Source organism: Thermobia domestica, chromosome 17 (assembly GCF_964235325.1).
Source record: "Thermobia domestica chromosome 17, izTheDome1.hap1.1, whole genome shotgun sequence".
NCBI classification, from domain to species: Eukaryota; Metazoa; Arthropoda; class Insecta; order Zygentoma; family Lepismatidae; genus Thermobia; species Thermobia domestica.
Genome location: NC_137470.1, coordinates 64,505,957 through 64,514,272, shown reverse-complemented (window position 1 = coordinate 64,514,272; position 8,316 = coordinate 64,505,957). Strand labels below are relative to the sequence as shown.

At 35.2% G+C, this 8,316-nt stretch overlaps 1 protein-coding gene across 2 annotated transcripts in view; it reads left to right on the top strand.

Annotated features, from left to right (window-relative positions):
• The first annotated feature begins 409 nt into the window (after positions 1–409).
• LOC145674666 (uncharacterized) overlaps positions 410–8,316 on the top strand; it is a 45,197-nt gene continuing 37,290 nt past the window's right edge. The window contains exon 1 of one of the 2 annotated variants that reach the window (XM_081744890.1): positions 410–528. The gene's annotated coding sequence lies outside the window, so the exon portion shown is untranslated. The other variant, XM_081744891.1, reaches the window with a different exon arrangement.

The following is an 8,316-nucleotide window of genomic DNA, read 5'->3' as shown; positions in this document are numbered from 1 at the left end:
AGCTAGAAGATTAAATTTACAAGAAATAACAAAAATCAGTGAAATTTGGAGTTATACTAAGCATAGTTTGAGGGGGAAAGCGAGCATCCCCGGTGGGGATACTTCAGCTGACTTCTTTGGGGGGTAAGAAAATGTGATTGAGGGGGAAAATCCCCCGGTAATTCGCACCCTGCGTGTGACTGTACCATATAGCTACGTTATCGCCACGTGCATGAAAAGACATTTTCCCACTCCATTTTGCTCTTTCACTACGTTTTACTTCACACACGTGTGTATCAAATCATATTAATATAAATCGGGACTTTCCCTTTTATTTGCTCAACGTAGTTCATCGGAAATGAATTCTGGACTGCTTGTTTTGACTACTGCCCCTTAATAATGGCAAATTTTATTGCCCCGCGGATTTACATTCAAACGCCACCACTGTATGTGTCTACTGCTTTCTCCCGTTTTTTATCTTCGAATCTCCTGCTTTTCCAACTGATTGATCTGGCAACACTGATTGGTACAGATGTGCAGCAGATGAAGGTGGGTGGAATATAATTAATTGCATCTAGATATAATATCCATGAATACGCGGACAATTTAGTCTTAACTTCAAAAATCCTTGTGCGGTATACATATATACAGTTTTACTCTTGTAACCTGTAGGATATAGGTCTGAAGCACATTTTTTTTTTAAATATATATAATCGTTATTGTGTTTCGAAAGGACGAAAAAAATAAAATTTGCCACCCTCAATTTAGAACATGAGTTAACTTAAATTTTAAATTCACAATGTGCAAACACGTATATATATATATATATATATATATATATATATATATATATATATATATATATATATATATATATATATATATATATATATATATATATATATATATATAAAGGTACTGATTCACACAAAAAATTCCGTGCAGGAGTACTTTTGGCGCACCACTACAAATATTTGTTGAAAAATTGTAGTTCTGTTGCAAATTTCCTTCTTATTGTCACCTAAAAGATTTGCGGTGGCTGACATGAAAGTATTTCACTTGTCATAAATAAAATTTAACAAGGTCACCAAAGATGATTGTTAAAAAGTACAATTCTTTCTCAATTTGCATTTACATACGATTTCCGGATGTACGGCTTGAGAACTACACTGCAAAAGCACCAACCAACCTGTGCTAGGTGGCCACTAGAGAGCAAGAATGTTATTTAACAGAGACAGGGTATGGGTGACCTGTTTATTTATGTTTTTTTTTTTTTTTTTTTTTGCTCCACTACCCCTGCTCTTGCCGTTTTCTTACGGACTTACCAGCAGACACATCTGCTCCATTCCCTGTGTTAAACTCTCTCCTTTTGTTTTTATCTCATCTCTCTTTTCGTTTTGTATACCCTAGTGCTAGGGGTTGCGGCTTTTACGACCTGAATCCTAAACTGCCCTAATAGCACAAAACCTTCCCTAGGATGTCCCATGGCCCTCCCGCCCGGGAAAACGGGACTTTCCCGGGACGCTCCCGTAGGACTCCTGCGACATTCATGGGACTGACACGGGAGTTCCAGATGTCCGCGTTTATTTCGGGAAACGGAACGACCCGTGGGACTCCAGTGGGAGTCATGCAGGAAGAAGCCCATAGGACACCAGAGGATATCCTCATGTAGAACGCGGTACGTGAATGGGGTAATCCCGGGACGATCGCGTGGGATTCCTGACACATCCGTGAAACCCTGATGAGAATCCTACGGGATTTCAAACGCAAGCTCATGGGTAACCGTGTAGCATTGCACGGTAACTCTTACCAGAAATGACGGTGTGAATCTATTGACTGTTTTCAGGCTCTGGTTTCAGATTTGCAAACACAATGTACAGTGCAAATCAAGCGGAATATGTGCCATTTCACGTGTAGCTCCTTGAGAGGCGCCTTTGAACAGCCAGAGCCTAAAAATAGTTAAAAGCTTCATCCTGTAATTACCGATAGAGCTATCGTGCAGTACCATAGGGTGGCTTGTACTTGGACTTTCGCTTCAAAGTCCCAGTGTGGATCCCGCCAGGTATATATTTACAGGCTATAGGTAGACATTTCAAGGCTATAGACATTACAGACTGTAGACATTACAGGCTATAGGTTTCACTCGGTGACTTGCACTCTCTATTACCGCAGTAACCTTTCCAATGATATTAGCTATGGTTAGGTAAATTTAAATTTCAAGAGAAAATGAATCGATTGGTGCCTTTGGACAATCTCCTTATTGGCGGGATAAACTGCAAAATGTAGCCAGTGGATGCTACAGAATTGAAACTTGACGCCACATTGTATAATCATCAAATTCTTCAGACGTCTTCCTTGTGATAACGTGATATGTACGATTCAACATAGTCATATATGGGACTATGCGAAATGATAAGAGCGAAGATGTAGCTATTTACAATATATAAGTTATCTGCATATAGTATTTTTCCACATTACTTGTAATAATAACTAACTTATCGTTGTTCAGTTGTAAATTTCTCCTCAAGAAATAGAAACAAAACAAGAATGGAACATGATTCAACTAGAAGAAAAGAACTGCCTTTTCTGCAACATGAAGCTAAATAATCATTAATAAACGAAGGTTACGTTTGGATCTGTGTAGCAAAAATATATATATATATATATATATATATATATATATATATATATATATATATATGCTTAATAAAACAAACGGGTTACACACGTACAATATTTTATTCAAAAGCTATCATACATGTAGGGAGTTTTTAAAATATCCCTTTCAAAATATACATCTAGGATTTAAGAATGTGATCATTTGCATGTGTTTCCCAGCTTCAGTCACATCGCACTTTATGTGTGTTCGTTTGCCTGTCAAGAGCACGCGTTCTTCATCCCCTTTTCCTACAAAAATGAAAAGAAACAAAATTTTAGTAAAAGGACGAAGTGAGTGCAAATATACATAAATATTAGCTACAGAAAAATCTAATAATTACGTTAAATACGTACGGATGTATAGAAAGTAGTAGGGAAATAACACTTGCTGGAATTACTCGCTTCATTATTATGATCCAGTCATAAGACAATGAGACCTGTTTTGCTTGAATTGAAAAACGATATTCGCTAGAAATATTTACGTACATGTAATGCCGCGAATCGGTCGCACTTCTGACAAGAAGTGAATACAATACTAACTAGTAATTATGAACCAACAACGAATTTTTAAAAAGCACACCACGTTTGGATTTAGTTCGCATAGCGATGAACATATAAAGTTAGCCTTTAAATCAGTAATCAAGCCAAAAGGCAAAGACAAACACCATAGCTAACTGTCAAGGGCAATCGAGGCAGACACACATTCCAGTTCGAGCTTTGGATAATGACGGTTGTCTCTCTTATTCATTGTTGAACATTACTATCCCTGGAAAAAAAGAAAAAAAAATGTTTCAATGAAAGAAAAAAACTCAGTCCATTGAATTCATTTACTTCCTTTTGTATCAGATGTCATATAAGAAGTGAAAAATGGAACATACGAAGCCAAATTACAGACATTACTTTGTTACAAACCTTGAGATAGAAGTTAGAAAGGAGCAACTTAGTAAGAAACAAAATATTGATACAAGTATTTCCAATCGGATGACCAAAAATTACCCGAACTATACAAAAAAAAAAAAAAAAAAAAAAAGCTAGATTTCTGCTGGACACACACACACATATGCAAAATGAAGATACTGTGAATCAACTGTGGTGTAGAACAGGGTGTCTACTGGTACTTGATATACTGAAAACCTACTGGTATTTGCTTTCCTTACTGGACATATTGAAATGTACTGGAAATTGTTGTGTAATACTGGAGAAATGTCGAGATTTCCTTTGAGACCCTTCAAGATGGCAGTCCCATTATCTGGGTGTAGGTGATGATAATATTAATTGGTCAAACATTGAAAAACTAGGTAATTCGAGAAAGAAAATGAATAGGGTTTCCTTGTTTTTTTCCGTTTTAACCGACTAGTTTCTATGGATTCTTTCCATCAAAATATTGAAGAATTAGCTTCTTCAACATATTTTACAGCTTCTACAATATCATAGTATGACAATTTTTTTTCTTTTTTTTTAATCCAGGGTAGTGTTGTGAAAATTTGTAAGTCAGGAAGTCAACTCCAGTAAACACCTTGTAGAATCCCGAAGGACTATCGCCACCCAAATAGCCTTTTGGCATGTTTATAAAGTTTATGTGAAAGTATATCGTGTAGGATTTCTTGGGAATTGCAAAACAACATTAAAAACAAAGACTGTCCGACCTGTATGAAGAAAAAAATACAGAACTATAATAATTACAATAGCCATCTACACTGCCGCGTGTCAAGTCATAAAATGTATTTAGGTAGACACATCCCACTTCGTAAATGGGTTTCCATGCCTATTGCGGGTGCGTTACACATGCAAAGATAGTGTATTATTAATTTTACAATGACTCTTCTAAACTATTAAGTATGGTCTATTGCACAATGGTGTCTTTGTTGCGACGTCAACAATACATTATAATACAGAATAACTTTCTGTATTATAATTGGCTGCGTTAAGCTTCCGTTCACCACGTCGACTAAGCAAGATCAAGTCATTTACAAACCTAAAAGTGCCAGTATGTTACTTACGTTTCTCTCTTTTCATTCTTTGTGTTGCGTGACGAAGCCCGCTTTGAACTGGTCTTTTGATCTCAGCATCTGTAGCAAATTTGCTGGACGCGTGTTGCCTTACTGTTTCTTGAAATATAATATTTCTGAATGAGAAAAACTGCAAAATTTCTGCAATAAATGTCTGTCATAACATGAAGGAATATGAAATATTCGACATGCGTTTCAATAGGTGGAATGAGGTACCAAAAGTTATGGGATACAAATATAATTGGTCTATCGTGTTATGCCTTCTCGAGCACTGCGAGTGCAACTCATAATTGAAAAGTCAATTATGATAATAAATAAGTAGTGAGTATCAAGAAACTATGAGAATAAGTTTATGTAAGGTGGTATAAAATACTAAATTCACAATCCTGAATTTAATTTCTGGAAACATGTCGACATTTATTTTCTCATACAAATTCTTTGAAAAAACTAAGCTCTGTGAACAAATCACTTCGGAGAATTGTCTTACAATACTAACCTCTCGATAATTTTGTGATGGATGGTCGAATCGAGTGAAAACACATACAAATTCTAGTTAATCGCCAACTGGAACATCACAGAGTGCAAGGGCTGAGAATGATGTCTTCGTCTTTCCGCCTGTCCAACTTATTTCCGCTGCTAACTTGTTGGTTAGAATTCGCTTCATTATATTCGTAACAATACTGTCAATATTAGTACCCCCAATCTTACGGAGCTCTGCAATCTGAAATATAAAATTTAGAATTAAATTACACACCAAATTTATCAGAGTACAATATAAAATTCTATTGATTGCAGACTTTGTAATTTCAGAAATTATAAGGTTTTAGCACTTAAAACGTTATGAACTTCACAAAAAAATTTTAGAGGTATTGTTTGTATTATTTTTTTTTTTTTGAAAAGAAGTATTTAAATTACAATAGCGATACTAACAGATTGAAGTATACTCCGTTCTTATCTAATTTGTTTTTGTTCTTATCCACAATGTTTCAGTTAAAAATATTTCTCGATCATTAAGGAACACCAAAAAAATACTCAATATATTGTGCACATAGCGAGAACATATACCATTATATTTTCGATACATACTAAGCTTCCTCGCACAACAAAAAATTTTCGAGGACTGGGCTTCGGTCAAATATTTGTCTCCGACGGTCTTGACAAAAAAAAAAAAAAAAAAAAAAAAAAAAAAAAAAAAAAAAAAAAACTAAATCAAGAAAAGAAAGAAAGAAAGAAAGAAAATTTTTTAGGCACTCAAGGTGTATCTGACACATTCAAGGTGTATTTGACAAGGTGTGTCTGGTTCTGTAGATTTATTAGTTTCATTTGGTTTCTCTCTTTTTTTTTTTTTTTATTTAATGTTGATTGATTTGTCTGTTGCACGTATAGTAAATGCCTCTGTTATTGATGATTTTTTTTCCGCATGAGGTGTGTTCTTTTTAAAACCTATTGCCAGAGCACATATGTAACCATGATCAGCGCTTTAAAAAAGGTTCTAGAAGGGTCTTAGCTCTTCGTAGTCTCCTGTGGCAATGGGCCTGCTACAGCTTAAACATACACATATCATTAATAAAACTGAATTACTAAAATGAATTAGAAGCGTATTTGAGGCTAGCTACTCTTTTGGGATTTCAAAACTCCGTTACTCTTCAAGGTTTCTCACAAAATTTTACACTAAATAACTCAAATGGGTACTTTCGAATTTTGAAAATAACACACTTCAGCTATACTATATTATTGAGGTGAGCGAGCCTGTTTTTTTTTTAAACAGAAGTAGACCCAGTTATTTGGTGACCGAACTTGGCACGATTATAGCCGACTAACTTTCAGAACGTGACGATGTTGATGGCTCATGTTTTTGAGGAAACAGCCAAATTTACAACAAATTCTTGATAATGACACAGATAACCGTAGTCTGAGGTCTTTCAAATTATGGTGACCATATTTGGCACGGTGAGATTAGCAATAGCAAGTTTTTTCGCGCCAAAGTTGCACACGCTAATAAGGGACCTTTGCAGTAACAAATATTGGTAATGATTAGAGTTGGCTGGTTTAACACGTTAACTGTCAAGGGTGAATTTTGGCTTCACTGGTAGAGTGACAAACGTTCATTATTCTTGTTTTGTTCACATTTTCTTAATATTAATGCTGAAACATAACCTAAGGCAACATATCAAATCCACGTGCATGAAAGTGGCGAGTCAGATCGGACCTACGTGTGTCTTTTTTATTTACGCGCAAGGAAGTAAATTACAGTCGTACTTGCAGCTATGCTTGATATTCGTTTTGTTCGTGTGAGAGGTATGGATGAATTCCTCTTGCTTTTAGTAGTAATAAGTATTCGCTTTGTGAAGTGAAAATCAAAGAAATATTCACAGAACTTGATCTTATTATTTTTTTTTTAATTTTTTCTTTGTCTAAGTGATTGGAACTAAAAAAACAGCAACATTTGGCAACAAAATTCAAAGCGTCAATCTATCCAATATCGTGTGTGATGGAAATACAAATAGCGTAACAACAACTCGAAGAATTAGAAATTGTGGGTCCGATTGGACCTACGAGGATATTTTCTTAGATTACAGCCGTGCGTTAGCTCATAGACACATGGTAGCTAACGTGTTAAACAACTTAAAGGCAAAAATGTCACAAATAGTGTAAACTGATAACGTTTCCACATATGTCAAACCATCTCAATTAATTGTATCTAATTTTCTCCTTGTAATCATAGGATATCGGGTTTGATTCCCGATTGGGACATTTTTTAAAGAGGGAAAACAGTTCGGATGTTACTTTAAGCAGTAGGTCCCGTTATTGATAACGTTGCTGTTGCGTAAGGACGTTAAGCCTAAACAAACCAAATAAAACCAAGTTATATTTCATCTATCTGCTTCCCTAAATGCCTGTTGTTTCATAAAGAAGCCTGAAGTACTTTTGTTTAAATGTAGTGATAGAAGTTGCGAAACCTTACCGGCTACATCCACATCTTATCAATTGGACCTTTTAGTTTTAATTTTAAAATTCCAGCCATTTTTAAAAAATGAACTGGCGAACTGGCTATTATACAGTGACAATAAAAAAATTTTATCACCATGTGCGTTGATTTTCTCGGGGTTTTCCCATTTCCTTACATTTCTTTCATTTCACCATTTCACTTGTTATTATCATCAGCCTCCTTTAGCCTAGGACGTAAAACTTAAAAACGAAGATGAAAATTAGTATGCAAATTATCTGCTTATGAAAAATCACACTGGCACGATTAAGGCGGGAGCTTTTCGATGTAAAAATTTATATATATCGCTAAGCTCTGTACTGATACTGGACAATCCAGATTCACAGATATACTATCCGTATTAGAGTAAAGTTAAGTGGGCGAAGCCCACATTCTGTTGCTTCCTAGTAAAAAAAAATCAGATTGTAATTGTGCCAATGTACTGATTACACCAAACCGAACAAAGTGCTTTTTACGAAAACTTGTATTTTAAGCGCATGACTTATCTTTATTACGTCATTTTTATCGATGTCTACTTTCGGAACAGCCTTTCATGTTTTGAAAGGGTTCATCAACCTCCTGTTCCATAAGAATATTAAGGCTTAACAAACTTTGTTATATGTAATCTAAATAAATAAAGAAATCAATTTGAACAAAAAGTAACAGTGTGAAAACAATATGGTT